Below are 15,833 nucleotides of genomic sequence, written 5' to 3' on the forward strand. Positions count from 1 at the left end.
TGCTCTCGTCAGATCGCGGCCGCCAGCCAGCTTGAGGCTGGCAAGGTACCAGTTGGGGTGCCCGCCTGGGAATCCCAGTCCCGTTGACTTAAGGCCGTGAGTAGGTTTCTTTCCGTTTCGAGGTGCAGTTCGCACTGCAGAAAGCCATAGGAAAGGAGGAGGAGCTGTCAAGGGCATTCATAACGCTGAATCTGCAGTGCTCTCGTCAGATCGCGGCCGCCAGCCAGCTTGAGGCCTGGCAAGTACCAGTATGGGTGACCGGCTGGGATCCCAGGTCCCCGTTGACTTTTAAGGCCGTGAGTAGGTTTCTTCCGTTTCGGAGGTGCGTTCGCACTGCAGAAAGCCCATAGGAAAGGAGGAGAGCTGTCAATGGGCATTCTAAGCTGAATGTGCCTGCTCTCGTCAGATCGCGGCTGACAGCCAGCTTGAGGCCTGGCAAGTACCAGTATGGGTGACCGGCTGGGAATCCAGGTCCCGTTGACTTTTAAGGCCGTGAGTAGGTTTCTTTCCGTTTCGGAGGTGCGTTCGCACTGCAGAAAGCCCATAGGAAAGGAGGAGGAGCTGTCAACGGGCATTCTAAGCTGAATGTTGCCTGCTCTCGTCAGATCGCGGCTGCCAGCCAGCTTGAGGCCTGGCAAGTACCAGTATCGGGTGACCGGCTGGGAATCCCAGGTCCCGTTGACTTTAAGGCCGTGAGTAGGTTTCTTTCCTTTTCGGAGGTGCGTTCGCACTGCTAGAAAGCCCATAGGAAAGGAGGAGAAGCTGTCAACGGGCATTCTAAGCTGAATGTGCCTGCTCTCGTCAGATCGCGGCCACCAGCCAGCTTGAGGCCTGGCAAGTACCAGTATGGGTGACCGGCTGGGAATCCCAGGTCCCGTTGACTTTTAGGCCGTGAGTAGGTTTCTTTCCGTTTCGGAGGTGCGTTCGCACTGCAGAAAGCCCATAGGAAAGGAGGAGGAGCTGTCAACGGGCATTCTAGCTGAATGTGCCTGCTCTCGTCAGATCGCGGCCGCCAGCCAGCTTGAGGCCTGGCCAGTACCAGTATGGGTGACCGGCTGGGAATCCCAGGTCCCGTTGACTTTTAAGGCCGTGAGTAGGTTTCTTTCCTTTTCGGAGGTGCGTTCGCACTGCAGAAAGCCATAGGAAAGGAGGAGGAGCTGTCAACGGGCATTCTAAGCTGAATGTGCCTGCTCTCGTCAGATCGCGGCGCCAGCCAGCTTGAGGCCTGGCAAGTACCAGTATGGGTGACCGGCTGGGATCCCAGGTCCGTTGACTTTTAAGGCCGTGAGTAGGTTTCTTTCCGTTTCGGAGGTGCGTTCGCACTGCAGAAAGCCATAGGAAAGGAGGAGGAGCTGTCAACGGCATTCTAAGCTGAATGTGCCTGCTCTCGTCAGATCGCGGGCCGCCAGCCAGCTTGAGGCCTGGCAAGTACCAGTATGGTGTGACCGCTGGGAATCCCAGGTCCCGTTGACTTTTAAGGCCGGTGAGTAGGTTTCTTTCCTTTTTCGGAGGTGCGTTCGCACTGCAGAAAGCCCATAGGAAAGGAGGAGGAGCTGTCAACGGGGCATTCTAAGCTGAATGTGCCTGCTCTCGTCAGATCGCGGCCGCCAGCCAGCTTGAGGCCTGGCAAGTACCAGTATGGGTGACCGGCTGGGAATCCCCAGGTCCCGTTGACTTTTAGGCCGTGAGTAGGTTTCTTTCCTTTTCGGAGGTGCGTTCGCACTGCATGAAAGCCCATAGGAAAGGAGGAGGAGCTGTCAACGGGCATTCTAAGCTGAATGTGCCTGCTCTCGTCAGATCGCGGCCGCCAGCCAGCTTGAGGCCTGGCAAGTACCAGTATGGGTGACCGGCTGGGAATCCCAGGTCCCGTTGACTTTTAAGCCGTGAGTAGGTTTCTTTCCTTTTCGGAGGTGCGTTCGCACTGCAGAAAGCCCATAGGAAAGGAGGAGGAGCTGTCAACGGGCATTCTAAGCTGAATGTGCCTGCTCTCGTCAGATCGCGGCCGCCAGCCAGCTTGAGGCCTGGCAAGTACCAGTATGGGTGACCGGCTGGGAATCCCAGGTCCCGTTGACTTTTAAGGCCGTGAGTAGGTTTCTTTCCTTTCGAGGTGCGTTCGCACTGCAGAAAGCCCATAGGAAAGGAGGAGGAGCTGTCAACGGGCATTCTAATCTGAATGTGCCTGATCTCGTCAGATCGCAGCCGCCAGCCAGCTTGAGGCCTGGCAAGTACCAGTATGGGTGCCCGGCTGGAATCCAGGTCCCTGTTGACTTTTAAGGCCGTGAGTAGGTTCTTTCTTTTCGGAGGTGCGTTCGCACTGCAGAAAGCCCATAGGAAAGGAGGAGGAGCTGTCAACGGGCATTCTAAGCTGAATGTGCCTGCTCTCGTCAGATCGCGGCCGCCAGCCAGCTTGAGGCCTGGCAAGTACCAGTATGGGTGACCGGCTGGGAATCCAGGTCCCGTTGACTTTTAAGGCCGTGAGTAGGTTTCTTTCTTTTCGGAGGTGCGTTCGCACTGCAGAAAGCCCATAGGAAAGGAGGAGGAGCTGTCAACGGGCATTCTTAGCTGAAGTGCCTGCTCTCGTCAGATCGCGGCCGCCAGCCAGCTTGAGGCCTGGCAAGTACCAGTATGGGTGACCGGCTGGGAATCCCAGGTCCGTTGACTTTTAAGGCCGTGAGTAGGTTTCTTTCCTTTCGGAGGTGCGTTCGCACTGCAGAAAGCCCATAGGAAAGGAGGCGGAGCTGTCAACGGGCATTCTAAGGCTGAATGTGCCTGCTCTCGTCAGATCGCGGCCGCCAGCCAGCTTGAGGCCTGGCAAGTACCAGTATGGGTGACCGGCTGGGAATCCCAGGTCCCGTTGACTTTTAAGGCCGTGAGTAGGTTTCTTTCCTTTTCGGAGGTGCGTTCACACTGCAGAAAGCCCATAGGAAAGGAGGAGGAGCTGTCAACGGGCATTCTAAGCTGAATGTGCCTGCTCTCGTCAGATCGCGGCCGCCAGCCAGCTTGAGGCCTGGCAAGACCAGTATGGGTGACCGGCTGGAATCCCAGGTCCCGTTGACTTTTAAGGCCGTGAGTAGGTTTCTTTTCCTTTTCGGAGGTGCGTTCGCACTGCCAGAAAGCCCATAGGAAAGGAGGAGGAGCTGTCAACGGGCATTCTAAGCTGAATGTGCCTGCTCTCGTCAGATCGCGGCCGCCAGCCAGCTTGAGGCCTGGCAAGTACCAGTATGGGTGACCGGCTGGAATCCAGGTCCCGTTGACTTTAAGGCCGTGAGTAGGTTTCTTTCCGTTTCGGAGGTGCGTTCGCACTGCAGAAAGCCCATAGGAAAGGAGGAGGAGCTGTCAACGGGCATTCTAAAGCTGAATGTGCCTGCTCTCGTCAGATCGCGGCCGCCAGCCCAGCTTGAGGCCTGGCAAGTACCAGTATGGGTGACCGGCTGGAATCCCAGGTCCCGTTGACTTTTAAGGCCGTGAGTAGGTTTCTTTCCTTTTCGGAGGTGCGTTCGCACTGCAGAAAGCCCATAGGAAAGGAGGAGGAGCTGTCAACGGGCGTTCTAAGCTGAATGTGCCTGCTCTCGTCAGATCGCGGCCGCCAGCCAGCTTGAGGCCTGGCAAGTACCAGTATGGGTGACCGGCTGGGAATCCCAGGTCCCGTTGACTTTTAGGCCGTGAGTAGGTTCTTTCCTTTTCGGAGGTGCGTTCGCACTGCAGAAAGCCCATAGGAAAGGAGGAGGAGCTGTCAACAGGCATTCTAAGCTGAATGTAGCCTGCTCTCGTCAGATCGCGGCCGCCAGCCAGCTTGAGGCCTGGGCAAGTACCAGTATGGGTGACCGGCTGGGAATCCCAGGTCCCGTTGACTTTTAAGGCCGTGAGTAGGGTTTCTTTCCGTTTCGGAGGTGCGTTCGCACTGCAGAAAGCCCATAGAAAGGAGGAGGAGCTGTCAACGGGCATTCTAAGCTGAATGTGCCTGCTCTCGTCAGATCGCGGCCGCCAGCCAGCTTGAGGCCTGGCAAGTACCAGTATGGGTGACCGGCTGGGAATCCCAGGTCCCGTTGACTTTTAAGGCCGTGAGTAGGTTTCTTTCCTTTTCGGAGGTGCGTTCGCACTGCAGAAAGCCCATAGGAAAGGAGGAGGAGCTGTCAACGGGCATTCTAAGCTGAATGTGCCTGCTCTCGTCAGATCGCGGCCGCCAGCCAGCTTGAGGCCTGGCAAGTACCAGTATGGGTGACCGGGCTGGGAATCCCAGGTCCCGTTGACTTTTAAGGCCGTGAGTATGTTTCTTTCCGTTTCGGAGGTGCGTTCGCACTGCAGAAAGCCCATAGGAAGGAGGAGGAGCTGTCAACGGGCATTCTAAGCTGAATGTGCCTGCTCTCGTCAGATCGCGGCCGCCAGCCAGCTTGAGGCCTGGCAAGTACCAGTATGGGTGACCGGCTGGGAATCCCAGGTCCCGTTGACTTTTAAGGCCGTGAGTAGGTTTCTTTCCGTTTCGGAGGTGCGTTCGCACTGCAGAAAGCCCATAGGAAAGGAGGAGGAGCTGTCAACGGGCATTCTAAGCTGAATGTGCCTGCTCTCGTCAGATCGCGGCCGCCAGCCAGCTTGAGGCCTGGCAAGTACCAGTATGGGTGACCGGCTGGGAATCCCAGGTCCCGTTGACTTTTAAGGCCGTGAGTAGGTTTCTTTCCTTTTCGGAGGTGCGTTCGCACTGCAGAAAGCCATAGGAAAGGAGGAGGAGCTGTCAACGGGCATTCTAAGCTGAATGTGCCTGCTCTCGTCAGATCGCGGCCGCCAGCCAGCTTGAGGCCTGGCAAGTACCAGTATGGGTGACCGGCTGGGAATCCCCAGGTCCGTTGACTTTTAAGGCCGTGAGTAGGTTTCTTTCCGTTTCGGAGGTGCGTTCAGCACTGCAGAAAGCCCATAGGAAAGGAGGAGGAGCTGTCAACGGGCATTCTAAGCTGAATGTGCCTGCTCTCGTCAGATCGCGGCCGCCAGCCAGCTTGAGGCCTGGCAAGTACCAGTATGGGTGACCGGCTGGGAATCCAGGTCCCGTTGACTTTTAAGGCCGTGAGTAGGTTTCTTTCCTTTTCGGAGGTGCGTTCGCACTGCAGAAAGCCCATAGGAAAGGAGGAGGAGCTGTCAACGGGCATTCTAAGCTGAATGTGCCTGCTCTCGTCAGATCGCGGCCGCCAGCCAGCTTGAGGCCTGGCAAGTACCAGTATGGGTGACCGGCTGGGAATCCCAGGTCCCGTTGACTTTTAAGGCCGTGAGTAGGTTCTTTCCGTTTCGGAGGTGCGTTCGCACTGCAGAAAGCCCATAGGAAAGGAGGAGGAGCTGTCAACGGGCATTCTAAGCTGAATGTGCCTGCTCTCGTCAGATCGCGGCCGCCAGCCAGCTTGAGGCCTGGCAAGTACCAGTATGGTGACCGGCTGGGAATCCCCAGGTCCCGTTGACTTTTAAGGCCGTGAGTAGGTTTCTTTCCTTTCGGAGGTGCTGGTTCGCACTGCAGAAAGCCCATAGGAAAGGAGGAGGAGCTGTCAACGGCCGTTCTAAGCTGAATGTGCCTGCTCTCGTCAGATCGCGCCGCCAGCCAGCTTGAGGCCTGCAAGTACCAGTATGGGTGACCGGCTGGGAATCCCAGGTCCCGTTGACTTTTTAGGCCGTGAGTAGGTTTCTTTCCTTTACGGAGGTGCGTTCGCACTGCAGAAAGCCATAGGAAAGGAGGAGGAGCTGTCAACAGGCATTCTAAGCTGAATGTACCTGCTCTCGTCAGATCGCGGCCGCCAGCCAGCTTGAGGCCTGGCAAGTACCAGTATGGGTGACCGGCTGGGAATCCCAGGTCCCGTTGACTTTTAAGGCCGTGAGTAGGTTTCTTTCCGTTTTCGGAGGTGCGTTCGCACTGCAGAAAGCCCATAGGAAAGGAGGAGGAGCTGTCAACGGGCATTCTAAGCTGAATGTGCCTGTTCTCGTCAGATCGCGGCCGCCAGCCAGCTTGAGGCCTGGCAAGTACCAGTATGGGTGACCGGCTGGGAATCCCAGGTCCCGTTGACTTTTAAGCCGTGAGTAGGTTCTTTCCTTTTCGGAGGTGCGTTCGCACTGCAGAAAGCCCATAGAAAGGAGGAGGAGCTGTCAACGGGCATTCTAAGCCTGAATGTGCCTGCTCTCGTCAGATCGCGGCCGCCAGCCAGCTTGAGGCCTGGCAAGTACCAGTATGGGTGACCGGCTGGGAATCCCAGGTCCCGTTGACTTTTAAGGCCGTGAGTAGGTTTCTTTCGTTTCGGAGGTGCGTTCGCACTGCAGAAAGCCCATAGGAAAAGGAGGAGGAGCTGTCAACGGGCAGTCTAAGCTGAATGTGCCTGCTCTCGTCAGATCGCGGCCGCCAGCCAGCTTGAGGCCTGGCAAGTACCAGTATGGGTGACCGGCTGGGAATCCCAGGTCCCGTTGACTTTTAAGGCCGTGAGTAGGTTCTTTCCGTTTCGGAGGTGCGTTCGCACTGCAGAAAGCCCATAGGAAAGGAGGAGGAGCTGTCAACGGCATTCTAAGCTGAATGTGCCTGCTCTCGTCAGATCGCGGCCGCCAGCCAGCTTGAGGCCTGGCAAGTACCAGTATGGGTGACCGGCTGGGAATCCCAGGGTCCCGTTGACATTTAAGGCCGTGAGTAGGTTGCTTTCCTTTTCGGAGGTGCGTTCGCACTGCAGAAAGCCCATAGGAAAGGAGGAGGAGCTGTCAACGGGCATTCTAAGCTGAATGTGCCTGCTCTCGTCAGATCGCGGCCGCCAGCCAGCTTGAGGCCTGGCAAGTACCAGTATGGGTGACCGGCTGGGAATCCCAGGTCCCGTTGACTTTTAAGGCCGTGAGTAGGTTTCTTTCCTTTTCGGAGGTGCGTTCGCACTGCAGAAAGCCCATAGGAAAGGAGGAGGAGCTGTCAACGGGGCATTCTAAGCTGAATGTGCCTGCTCTCGTCAGATCGTGGCCGCAAGCCAGCTTGAGGCCTGCAAGTACCAGTATGGGTGACCGGCTGGAATCCAGGTCCCGTTGACCTTTTAAGGCCGTGAGTAGGTTTCTTTCCGTTTCGGAGGTGCGTTCGCACTGCAGAAAGCCCATAGGAAAGGAAGAGGAGCTGTCAACCGGCATTCTAAGCTGAATGTGCCTGCTCTCTGTCAGAAAGCGGCCGCCAGCCAGCTTGAGGCCTGGCAAGTACCAGTATGGGTGACCGGCTGGGAATCCCAGGTCCCGCTGACTTTTAAGGCCGTGAGTAGGTTGCTTTCCTTTTCGGAGGTGCGTTCGCACTGCAGAAAGCCCATAGGAAAGGAGGAGGAGCTGTCAAACGGGCATTCTAAGCTGAATGTGCCTGCTCTCGTCAGATCGCGGCCGCCAGCCGAGCCAGCTTGAGGCCTGGCAAGTACCAGTATGGGTGACCGGCTGGGAATCCCAGTCCCGTTGACTTTTAAGGCCGTGAGTAGGTTTCTTTCCTTTTCGGAGGTGCGTTCGCACTGCAGAAAGCCCATAGGAAAGGAGGAGGAGCTGTCAACGGGCATTCTAAGCTGAATGTGCCTGCTCTCGTCAGATCGCGGCCAGCCAGCCAGCTTGAGGCCTGGCAAGTACCAGTATGGGTGACGGCTGGGAATCCCAGGTCCCGTTGACTTTTAAGGCCGTGAGTAGGTTTCTTTCCTTTTCGGAGGTGCGTTCGCACTGCAGAAAGCCCATAGGAAAGGAGGAGAAGCTGTCAACGGGCATTCTAAGCTGAATGTGCCTGCATCTCGTCAGATCGCGGCCGCCAGCCAGCTTGAGGCCTGGCAAGTACCAGTATGGGTGACCGGCTGGGAATCCCAGGTCCCGTTGACTTTTAAGGCCGTGAGTAGGTTTCTTTCCGTTTCGGAGGTGCGTTCGCACTGCAGAAAGCCCATAGGAAAGGAGGAGGAGCTGTCAACGGGCATTCTAAGCTGAATGTGCCTGCTCTCGTCAGATCGCGGCCGCCAGCCAGCTTGAGGCCTGGCAAGTACCAGTATGGGTGACCGGCTGGGAATCCCAGGTCCCGTTGACTTTTAAGGCCGTGAGTAGGTTTCTTTCCGTTTCGGAGGTGCGTTCGCACTGCAGAAAGCCCATAGGAAAGGAGGAGGAGCTGTCAACGGGCATTCTAAGCTGAATGTGCCTGCTCTCGTCAGATCGCGGCCGCCAGCCAGCTTGAGGCCTGGCAAGTATCAGTATGGGTGGACCGGCTGGGAATCCCAGGTCCCGTTGACTTTTAAGGCCGTGAGTAGGTTTCTTTCCTTTCGGAGTGCGTTCGCACTGCAGAAAGCCCATAGGAAAGGAGGATGAGCTGTCAACGGGCATCTAAGCTGAATGTGCCTGCTCTCGTCAGATCGCGGCCGCCAGCCAGCTTGAGGCCTGGCAAGTACCAGTATGGGTGACCGGCTGGGAATCCCAGGTCCCGTTGACTTTTAAGGCCGTGAGTAGGTTTCTTCCTTTTCGGAGGTGCGTTCGCACTGCAGAAAGCCCATAGGAAAGGAGGAGAAGCTGTCAACGGGCATTCTAGCTGAATGTGCCTGCTCTCGTCAGATCGCGGCCGCCAGCCAGCTTGAGGCCTGGCAAGTACCAGTATGGGTGACCGGCTGGGAATCCCAGGTCCCGTTGACTTTTAAGGCCGTGAGTAGGTTTCTTTCCGTTTCGGAGGTGCGTTCGCACTGCAGAAAGCCCATAGGAAAGGAGGAGGAGCTGTCAACGGGCATTCTAAGCTGAATGTGCCTGCTCTCGTCAGATCGCGGCCGCCAGCCAGCTTGAGGCCTGGCAAGTACCAGTATGGGTGACCGGCTGGGAATCCCAGGTCCCGTTGACTTTTAAGGCCGTGAGTAGGTTTCTTTTCCGTTTCGGAGGTGCGTTCGCACTGCAGAAAGCCCATAGGAAAGGAGGAGGAGCTGTCAACGGGCATTCTAAGCTGAATGTGCCTGCTCTCGTCAGATCGCGGCCGCCAGCCAGCTTGAGGCCTGGCAAGTACCAGTATGGGTGACCGGCTGGGAATCCCAGGTCCCGTTGACATTTAAGGCCGTGAGTAGGTTGCTTTCCTTTTCGGAGGTGCGTTCGCACTGCACAGAAGCCATAGGAAAGGAGGAGGAGCTGTCAACGGGCATTCTAAAGCTGAATGTGCCTGCTCTCGTCAGATCGCGGCCGCCAGCCAGCTTGAGGCCTGGCAAGTACCAGTATGGGTGACCGGCTGGGAATCCCAGGTCCCGTTGACTTTTAAGGCCGTGAGTAGGTTTCTTTCCTTTTCGGAGGTGCGTTCGCACTGCAGAAAGCCCATAGGAAAGGAGGAGGAGCTGTCAACGGGCATTCTAAGCTGAATGTGCCTGCTCTCGTCAGATCGTGGCCGCAAGCCAGCTTGAGGCCTGGCAAGTACCAGTATGGGTGACCGCTGGGAATCCCAGGTCCCGTTGACTTTTAAGGCCGTGAGTAGGTTTCTTCCGTTTCGGAGGTGCGTTCGCACTGCAGAAAGCCCATAGGAAAGGAAGAGAGCTGTCAACCGGCATTCTAAGCTGAATGTGCCTGCTCTCGTCAGAAAGCGGCCGCCAGCCAGCTTGAGGCCTGGCAAGTACCAGTATGGGTGACCGGCTGGGAATCCCAGGTCCCGCTGACTTTTAAGGCCGTGAGTAGGTTGCTTTCCTTTTCGGAGGTGCGTTCGCACTGCAGAAAGCCCATAGGAAAGGAGGAGGAGCTGTCAACGGGCATTCTAAGCTGAATGTGCCTGCTCTCGTCAGATCGCGGCCGCCAGCCAGCCAGCTTGAGGCCTGGCAAGTACCAGTATGGGTGACCGGCTGGGAATCCCAGGTCCCGTTGACTTTTAAGGCCGTGAGTAGGTTTCTTTCCTTTTCGGAGGTGCGTTCGCACTGCAGAAAGCCCATAGGAAAGGAGGAGGAGCTGTCAACGGGCATTCTAAGCTGAATGTGCCTGCTCTCGTCAGATCGCGGCCGCCAGCCAGCTTGAGGCCTGGCAAGTACCAGTATGGGTGACCGGCTGGGAATCCCATGTCCCGTTGACTTTAAGGCCGTGAGTAGGTTTCTTTCCTTTTCGGAGGTGCGTTCGCACTGCAGAAAGCCCATAGGAAAGGAGGAGAAGCTGTCAACGGGCATTCTAAGCTGAATGTGCCTGCTCTCGTCAGATCGCGGCCGCCAGCCAGCTTGAGGCCTGGCAAGTACCAGTATGGGTGACCGGCTGGAATCCCAGGTCCCGTTGACTTTTAAGGCCGTGAGTAGGTTTCTTTCCGTTTCGGAGGTGCGTTCGCACTGCAGAAAGCCCATAGGAAAGGAGGAGAGCTGTCAACGGGCATTCTAAGCTGAATGTGCCTGCTCTCGTCAGATCGCGGCCGCCAGCCAGCTTGAGGCCTGGCAAGTACCAGTATGGGTGACCGGCTGGGAATCCCAGGTCCCGTTGACTTTTAAGGCCGTGAGTAGGTTTCTTTCCGTTTCGGAGGTGCGTTCGCACTGCAGAAAGCCCATAGGAAAGGAGGAGGAGCTGTCAACGGGCATTCTAAGCTGAATGTGCCTGCTCTCGTCAGATCGCGGCCGCCAGCCAGCTTGAGGCCTGGCAAGTATCAGTATGGGTGACCGGCTGGGAATCCCAGGTCCCGTTGACTTTAAGGCCGTGAGTAGGTTGCTTTCCTTTTCGGAGGTGCGTTCGCACTGCAGAAAGCCCATAGGAAAGGAGGAGGAGCTGTCAACGGGCATTCTAAGCTGAATGTGCCTGCTCTCGTCAGATCGCGGCCGCCAGCCAGCCAGCTTGAGGCCTGGCAAGTACCAGTATGGGTGACCGGCTGGGAATCCCAGGTCCCGTTGACTTTTAAGGCCGTGAGTAGGTTTCTTTCCTTTTCGGAGGTGCGTTCGCACTGCAGAAAGCCCATAGGAAAGGAGGAGGAGCTGTCAACGGGCATTCTAAGCTGAATGTGCCTGCTCTCGTCAGATCGCGGCCGCCAGCCAGCTTGAGGCCTGGCAAGTACCAGTATGGGTGACCGCTGGGAATCCCATGTCCCGTTGACTTTAAGGCCGTGAGTAGGTTTCTTTCCTTTTCGGAGGTGCGTTCGCACTGCAGAAAGCCCATAGGAAAGGAGGAGAAGCTGTCAACGGGCATTCTAAGCTGAATGTGCCTGCTCTCGTCAGATCGCGGCCGCCAGCCAGCTTGAGGCCTGGCAAGTACCAGTATGGGTGACCGGCTGGGAATCCCAGGTCCCGTTGACTTTTAAGGCCGTGAGTAGGTTTCTTCCGTTTCGGAGGTGCGTTCGCACTGCAGAAAGCCCATAGGAAAGGAGGAGGAGCTGTCAACGGGCATTCTAAGCTGAATGTGCCTGCTCTCGTCAGATCGCGGCCGCCAGCCAGCTTGAGGCCTGGCAAGTACCAGTATGGGTGACCGGCTGGGAATCCCAGGTCCCGTTGACTTTTAAGGCCGTGAGTAGGTTTCTTTCCGTTTCGGAGGTGCGTTCGCACTGCAGAAAGCCCATAGGAAAGGAGGAGGAGCTGTCAACGGGCATTCTAAGCTGAATGTGCCTGCTCTCGTCAGATCGCGGCCGCCAGCCAGCTTGAGGCCTGGCAAGTATCAGTATGGTGACCGGCTGGGAATCCCAGGTCCCGTTGACTTTTAAGGCCGTGAGTAGGTTTCTTTCCTTTTCGGAGGTGCGTTCGCACTGCAGAAAGCCATAGGAAAGGAGGATGAGCTGTCAACGGGCATTCTAAGCTGAATGTGCCTGCTCTCGTCAGATCGCGGCCGCCAGCCAGCTTGAGGCCTGGCAAGTACCAGTATGGGTGACCGGCTGGGAATCCCAGGTCCCGTTGACTTTTAAGGCCGTGAGTAGGTTTCTTTCCTTTTCGGAGGTGCGTTCGCACTGCAGAAAGCCCATAGGAAAGGAGGAGGAGCTGTCAACGGGCATTCTAAGCTGAATGTGCCTGCTCTCGTCAGATCGCGGCCGCCAGCCAGCTTGAGGCCTGGCAAGTACCAGTATGGGTGACCGGCTGGGAATCCCAGGTCCCGTTGACTTTTAAGGCCGTGAGTAGGTTTCTTTCCGTTTCGGAGGTGCGTTCGCACTGCAGAAAGCCCATAGGAAAGGAGGAGGAGCTGTCAACGGGCATTCTAAGCTGAATGTGCCTGCTCTCGTCAGATCGCGGCCGCCAGCCAGCTTGAGGCCTGGCAAGTACCAGTATGGGTGACCGGCTGGGAATCCCAGGTCCCGTTGACATTTAAGGCCGTGAGTAGGTTGCTTTCCTTTCGGAGGTGCGTTCGCACTGCAGAAAGCCCATAGGAAAGGAGGAGGAGCTGTCAACGGGCATTCTAAGCTGAATGTGCCTGCTCTCGTCAGATCGCGGCCGCCAGCCAGCTTGAGGCCTGGCAAGTACCAGTATGGGTGACCGGCTGGGAATCCCAGGTCCCGTTGACTTTTAAGGCCGTGAGTAGGTTTCTTTCCTTTTCGGAGGTGCGTTCGCACTGCAGAAAGCCCATAGGAAAGGAGGAGGAGCTGTCAACGGGCATTCTAAGCTGAATGTGCCTGCTCTCGTCAGATCGTGGCCGCAAGCCAGCTTGAGGCCTGGCAAGTACCAGTATGGGTGACCGGCTGGGAATCCAGGTCCCGTTGACTTTTAAGGCCGTGAGTAGGTTTCTTTCCGTTTCGGAGGTGCGTTCGCACTGCAGAAAGCCATAGGAAAGGAAGAGGAGCTGTCAACCGGCATTCTAAGCTGAATGTGCCTGCTCTCGTCAGAAAGCGGCCGCCAGCCAGCTTGAGGCCTGGCAAGTACCAGTATGGGTGACCGGCTGGGAATCCCAGGTCCCGCTGACTTTTAAGGCCGTGAGTAGGTTGCTTTCCTTTTCGGAGGTGCGTTCGCACTGCAGAAAGCCCATAGGAAAGGAGGAGGAGCTGTCAACGGGCATTCTAAGCTGAATGTGCCTGCTCTCGTCAGATCGCGGCCGCCGCCAGCCAGCTTGAGGCCTGGCAAGTACCAGTATGGGTGACCGGCTGGAATCCCAGGTCCCGTTGACTTTTAAGGCCGTGAGTAGGTTTCTTTCCTTTTCGAGGTGCGTTCGCACTGCAGAAAGCCCATAGGAAAGGAGGAGGAGCTGTCAACGGGCATTCTAAGCTGAATGTGCCTGCTCTCGTCAGATCGCGGCCGCCAGCCAGCTTGAGGCCTGGCAAGTACCAGTATGGGTGACCGGCTGGGAATCCCAGGTCCCGTTGACTTTTAAGGCCGTGAGTAGGTTCTTTCCTTTTCGGAGGTGCGTTCGCACTGCAGAAAGCCCATAGGAAAGGAGGAGAAGCTGTCACGGGCATTCTAAGCTGAATGTGCCTGCTCTCGTCAGAAAGCGGCCGCCAGCCAGCTTGAGGCCTGGCAAGTACCAGTATGGGTGACCGGCTGGAATCCCAGGTCCCGTTGACTTTTAAGGCCGTGAGTAGGTTGCTTTCCTTTTCGGAGGTGCGTTCGCACTGCAGAAAGCCCATAGGAAAGGAGGAGGAGCTGTCAACGGGCATTCTAAGCTGAATGTGCCTGCTCTCGTCAGATCGCGGCCGCCAGCCAGCCAGCTTGAGGCCTGGCAAGTACCAGTATGGGTGACCGGCTGGGAATCCAGGTCCCGTTGACTTTTAAGGCCGTGAGTAGGTTTCTTTCCTTTTCGGAGGTGCGTTCGCACTGCAGAAAGCCCATAGGAAAGGAGGAGGAGCTGTCAACGGGCATTCTAAGCTGAATGTGCCTGCTCTCGTCAGATCGCGGCCGCCAGCCAGCTTGAGGCCTGGCAAGTACCAGTATGGGTGACCGGCTGGGAATCCAGGTCACGTTGACTTTTAAGGCCGTGAGTAGGTTTCTTTCCTTTTCGGAGGTGCGTTCGCACTGCAGAAAGCCCATAGGAAAGGAGGAGAAGCTGTCAACGGGCATTCTAAGCTGAATGTGCCTGCTCTCGTCAGATCGCGGCCGCCAGCCAGCTTGAGGCCTGGCAAGTACAGTATGGGTGACCGGCTGGGAATCCAGGTCCCGTTGACTTTTAAGGCCGTGAGTAGGTTTCTTTCCGTTTCGGAGGTGCGTTCGCACTGCAGAAAGCCCCATAGGAAAGGAGGAGGAGCTGTCAACGGGCATTCTAAGCTGAATGTGCCTGCTCTCGTCAGATCGCGGCCGCCAGCCAGCTTGAGGCCTGGCAAGTACCAGTATGGGTGACCGGCTGGGAATCCCAGGTCCCGTTGACTTTTAAGGCCGTGAGTAGGTTTCTTTCCGTTTCGGAGGTGCGTTCGCACTGCAGAAAGCCCATAGGAAAGGAGGAGGAGCTGTCAACGGGCATTCTAAGCTGAATGTGCCTGCTCTCGTCAGATCGCGGCCGCCAGCCAGCTTGAGGCCTGGCAAGTATCAGTATGGGTGACCGGCTGGGAATCCCAGGTCCCGTTGACTTTTAAGGCCGTGAGTAGGTTTCTTTCCTTTTCGGAGGTGCGTTCGCACTGCAGAAAGCCCATAGGAAAGGAGGATGAGCTGTCAACGGGCATTCTAAGCTGAATGTGCCTGCTCTCGTCAGATCGCGGCCGCCAGCCAGCTTGAGGCCTGGCAAGTACCAGTATGGGTGACCGCTGGGAATCCCAGGTCCCGTTGACTTTTAAGGCCGTGAGTAGGTTTCTTTCCTTTTCGGAGGTGCGTTCGCACTGCAGAAAGCCCATAGGAAAGGAGGAGGAGCTGTCAACGGGCATTCTAAGCTGAATGTGCCTGCTCTCGTCAGATCGCGGCCGCCAGCCAGCTTGAGGCCTGGCAAGTACCAGTATGGGTGACCGGCTGGGAATCCCAGGTCCTGTTGACTTTTAAGGCCGTGAGTAGGTTTCTTTCCTTTTCGGAGGTGCGTTCGCACTGCAGAAAGCCCATAGGAAAGGAGGAGGAGCTGTCAACGGGCATTCTAAGCTGAATGTGCCTGCTCTCGTCAGATCGCGGCCGCCAGCCAGCTTGAGGCCTGGCAAGTACCAGTATGGGTGACCGGCTGAGTACCAGTATGGGTGACCGGCTGGGAATCCCAGGTCCCGTTGACTTTTAAGGCCGTGAGTAGGTTGCTTTCCTTTTCGGAGGTGCGTTCGCACTGCAGAAAGCCCATAGGAAAGGAGGAGGAGCTGTCAACGGGCATTCTAAGCTGAATGTGCCTGCTCTCGTCAGATCGCGGCCGCCAGCCAGCTTGAGGCCTGGCAAGTACCAGTATGGGTGACCGGCTGGGAATCCCAGGTCCCGTTGACTTTTAAGGCCGTGAGTAGGTTTCTTTCCTTTTCGGAGGTGCGTTCGCACTGCAGAAAGCCCATAGGAAAGGAGGAGGAGCTGTCAACGGGCATTCTTAGCTGAATGTGCCTGCTCTCGTCAGATCGCGGCCGCCAGCCAGCTTGAGGCCTGGCAAGTACCAGTATGGGTGACCGGCTGGGAATCCCAGGTCCCGTTGACTTTTAAGGCCGTGAGTAGGTTTCTTTCCTTTTCGGAGGTGCGTTCGCACTGCAGAAAGCCCATAGGAAAGGAGGCGGAGCTGTCAACGGGCATTCTAAGCTGAATGTGCCTGCTGTCGTCAGATCGCGGCCGCCAGCCAGCTTGAGGCCTGGCAAGTACCAGTATGGGTGACCGGCTGGGAATCCCAGGTCCCGTTGACTTTTAAGGCCGTGAGTAGGTTTCTTTCCGTTTCGGAGGTGCGTTCGCACTGCAGAAAGCCCATAGGAAAGGAGGAGGAGCTGTCAACGGGCATTCTAAGCTGAATGTGCCTGCTCTCGTCAGATCGCGGCCGCCAGCCAGCTTGAGGCCTGGCAAGTACCAGTATGGGTGACCGGCTGGGAATCCCAGGTCCCGTTGACTTTTAAGGCCGTGAGTAGGTTTCTTTCC

General features: G+C 56.8%; 47 pseudogenes; all 47 read left to right on the forward strand.

Moving 5' to 3' along the window:
- Positions 1-365: 365 nt before the first annotated feature.
- Positions 366-483, forward strand: LOC136593465 (5S ribosomal RNA; annotated as a pseudogene).
- A 281-nt stretch (positions 484-764) lies between these two features.
- On the forward strand, positions 765-883 carry LOC136593330 (5S ribosomal RNA; annotated as a pseudogene).
- Positions 884-1,756: 873 nt separating this feature from the next.
- Positions 1,757-1,875, forward strand: LOC136593379 (5S ribosomal RNA; annotated as a pseudogene).
- Positions 1,876-1,954: 79 nt separating this feature from the next.
- Positions 1,955-2,073, forward strand: LOC136593391 (5S ribosomal RNA; annotated as a pseudogene).
- A 274-nt stretch (positions 2,074-2,347) lies between these two features.
- LOC136593369 (5S ribosomal RNA) lies at positions 2,348-2,465 on the forward strand (annotated as a pseudogene).
- A 275-nt stretch (positions 2,466-2,740) lies between these two features.
- Positions 2,741-2,860, forward strand: LOC136593473 (5S ribosomal RNA; annotated as a pseudogene).
- Positions 2,861-3,535: 675 nt separating this feature from the next.
- Positions 3,536-3,654, forward strand: LOC136593422 (5S ribosomal RNA; annotated as a pseudogene).
- Positions 3,655-3,933: 279 nt separating this feature from the next.
- LOC136593404 (5S ribosomal RNA) lies at positions 3,934-4,052 on the forward strand (annotated as a pseudogene).
- Positions 4,053-4,132: 80 nt separating this feature from the next.
- LOC136593474 (5S ribosomal RNA) lies at positions 4,133-4,252 on the forward strand (annotated as a pseudogene).
- A 79-nt stretch (positions 4,253-4,331) lies between these two features.
- On the forward strand, positions 4,332-4,450 carry LOC136593416 (5S ribosomal RNA; annotated as a pseudogene).
- Positions 4,451-4,530: 80 nt separating this feature from the next.
- Positions 4,531-4,649, forward strand: LOC136593428 (5S ribosomal RNA; annotated as a pseudogene).
- Positions 4,650-4,928: 279 nt separating this feature from the next.
- On the forward strand, positions 4,929-5,046 carry LOC136593371 (5S ribosomal RNA; annotated as a pseudogene).
- An 80-nt stretch (positions 5,047-5,126) lies between these two features.
- Positions 5,127-5,245, forward strand: LOC136593440 (5S ribosomal RNA; annotated as a pseudogene).
- A 475-nt stretch (positions 5,246-5,720) lies between these two features.
- LOC136593409 (5S ribosomal RNA) lies at positions 5,721-5,839 on the forward strand (annotated as a pseudogene).
- Positions 5,840-5,920: 81 nt separating this feature from the next.
- On the forward strand, positions 5,921-6,039 carry LOC136593395 (5S ribosomal RNA; annotated as a pseudogene).
- A 77-nt stretch (positions 6,040-6,116) lies between these two features.
- LOC136593484 (5S ribosomal RNA) lies at positions 6,117-6,236 on the forward strand (annotated as a pseudogene).
- Positions 6,237-6,316: 80 nt separating this feature from the next.
- LOC136593432 (5S ribosomal RNA) lies at positions 6,317-6,435 on the forward strand (annotated as a pseudogene).
- A 278-nt stretch (positions 6,436-6,713) lies between these two features.
- LOC136593452 (5S ribosomal RNA) lies at positions 6,714-6,832 on the forward strand (annotated as a pseudogene).
- Positions 6,833-7,713: 881 nt separating this feature from the next.
- On the forward strand, positions 7,714-7,833 carry LOC136593490 (5S ribosomal RNA; annotated as a pseudogene).
- An 80-nt stretch (positions 7,834-7,913) lies between these two features.
- LOC136593464 (5S ribosomal RNA) lies at positions 7,914-8,032 on the forward strand (annotated as a pseudogene).
- Positions 8,033-8,310: 278 nt separating this feature from the next.
- On the forward strand, positions 8,311-8,428 carry LOC136593472 (5S ribosomal RNA; annotated as a pseudogene).
- Positions 8,429-8,507: 79 nt separating this feature from the next.
- On the forward strand, positions 8,508-8,625 carry LOC136593494 (5S ribosomal RNA; annotated as a pseudogene).
- Positions 8,626-8,705: 80 nt separating this feature from the next.
- Positions 8,706-8,824, forward strand: LOC136593477 (5S ribosomal RNA; annotated as a pseudogene).
- Positions 8,825-8,905: 81 nt separating this feature from the next.
- On the forward strand, positions 8,906-9,024 carry LOC136593383 (5S ribosomal RNA; annotated as a pseudogene).
- An 80-nt stretch (positions 9,025-9,104) lies between these two features.
- LOC136593470 (5S ribosomal RNA) lies at positions 9,105-9,224 on the forward strand (annotated as a pseudogene).
- A 475-nt stretch (positions 9,225-9,699) lies between these two features.
- On the forward strand, positions 9,700-9,822 carry LOC136593475 (5S ribosomal RNA; annotated as a pseudogene).
- An 80-nt stretch (positions 9,823-9,902) lies between these two features.
- LOC136593467 (5S ribosomal RNA) lies at positions 9,903-10,021 on the forward strand (annotated as a pseudogene).
- A 276-nt stretch (positions 10,022-10,297) lies between these two features.
- LOC136593489 (5S ribosomal RNA) lies at positions 10,298-10,416 on the forward strand (annotated as a pseudogene).
- Positions 10,417-10,496: 80 nt separating this feature from the next.
- LOC136593430 (5S ribosomal RNA) lies at positions 10,497-10,615 on the forward strand (annotated as a pseudogene).
- A 79-nt stretch (positions 10,616-10,694) lies between these two features.
- LOC136593476 (5S ribosomal RNA) lies at positions 10,695-10,817 on the forward strand (annotated as a pseudogene).
- A 277-nt stretch (positions 10,818-11,094) lies between these two features.
- Positions 11,095-11,213, forward strand: LOC136593495 (5S ribosomal RNA; annotated as a pseudogene).
- Positions 11,214-11,292: 79 nt separating this feature from the next.
- Positions 11,293-11,411, forward strand: LOC136593496 (5S ribosomal RNA; annotated as a pseudogene).
- A 277-nt stretch (positions 11,412-11,688) lies between these two features.
- On the forward strand, positions 11,689-11,807 carry LOC136593497 (5S ribosomal RNA; annotated as a pseudogene).
- Positions 11,808-11,887: 80 nt separating this feature from the next.
- LOC136593498 (5S ribosomal RNA) lies at positions 11,888-12,006 on the forward strand (annotated as a pseudogene).
- Positions 12,007-12,086: 80 nt separating this feature from the next.
- On the forward strand, positions 12,087-12,205 carry LOC136593384 (5S ribosomal RNA; annotated as a pseudogene).
- A 79-nt stretch (positions 12,206-12,284) lies between these two features.
- Positions 12,285-12,403, forward strand: LOC136593499 (5S ribosomal RNA; annotated as a pseudogene).
- An 80-nt stretch (positions 12,404-12,483) lies between these two features.
- On the forward strand, positions 12,484-12,601 carry LOC136593446 (5S ribosomal RNA; annotated as a pseudogene).
- Positions 12,602-13,079: 478 nt separating this feature from the next.
- Positions 13,080-13,198, forward strand: LOC136593500 (5S ribosomal RNA; annotated as a pseudogene).
- A 276-nt stretch (positions 13,199-13,474) lies between these two features.
- On the forward strand, positions 13,475-13,596 carry LOC136593492 (5S ribosomal RNA; annotated as a pseudogene).
- Positions 13,597-13,676: 80 nt separating this feature from the next.
- On the forward strand, positions 13,677-13,794 carry LOC136593468 (5S ribosomal RNA; annotated as a pseudogene).
- A 278-nt stretch (positions 13,795-14,072) lies between these two features.
- On the forward strand, positions 14,073-14,191 carry LOC136593501 (5S ribosomal RNA; annotated as a pseudogene).
- An 80-nt stretch (positions 14,192-14,271) lies between these two features.
- LOC136593431 (5S ribosomal RNA) lies at positions 14,272-14,390 on the forward strand (annotated as a pseudogene).
- Positions 14,391-14,470: 80 nt separating this feature from the next.
- Positions 14,471-14,588, forward strand: LOC136593455 (5S ribosomal RNA; annotated as a pseudogene).
- Positions 14,589-14,668: 80 nt separating this feature from the next.
- LOC136593374 (5S ribosomal RNA) lies at positions 14,669-14,787 on the forward strand (annotated as a pseudogene).
- A 303-nt stretch (positions 14,788-15,090) lies between these two features.
- On the forward strand, positions 15,091-15,209 carry LOC136593503 (5S ribosomal RNA; annotated as a pseudogene).
- Positions 15,210-15,289: 80 nt separating this feature from the next.
- On the forward strand, positions 15,290-15,408 carry LOC136593385 (5S ribosomal RNA; annotated as a pseudogene).
- Positions 15,409-15,687: 279 nt separating this feature from the next.
- LOC136593355 (5S ribosomal RNA) lies at positions 15,688-15,806 on the forward strand (annotated as a pseudogene).
- The last annotated feature ends 27 nt before the right edge of the window (positions 15,807-15,833 follow it).

Source organism: Eleutherodactylus coqui, unplaced genomic scaffold, assembly GCF_035609145.1.
Source record: "Eleutherodactylus coqui strain aEleCoq1 unplaced genomic scaffold, aEleCoq1.hap1 HAP1_SCAFFOLD_532, whole genome shotgun sequence".
NCBI classification, from domain to species: Eukaryota; Metazoa; Chordata; class Amphibia; order Anura; family Eleutherodactylidae; genus Eleutherodactylus; species Eleutherodactylus coqui.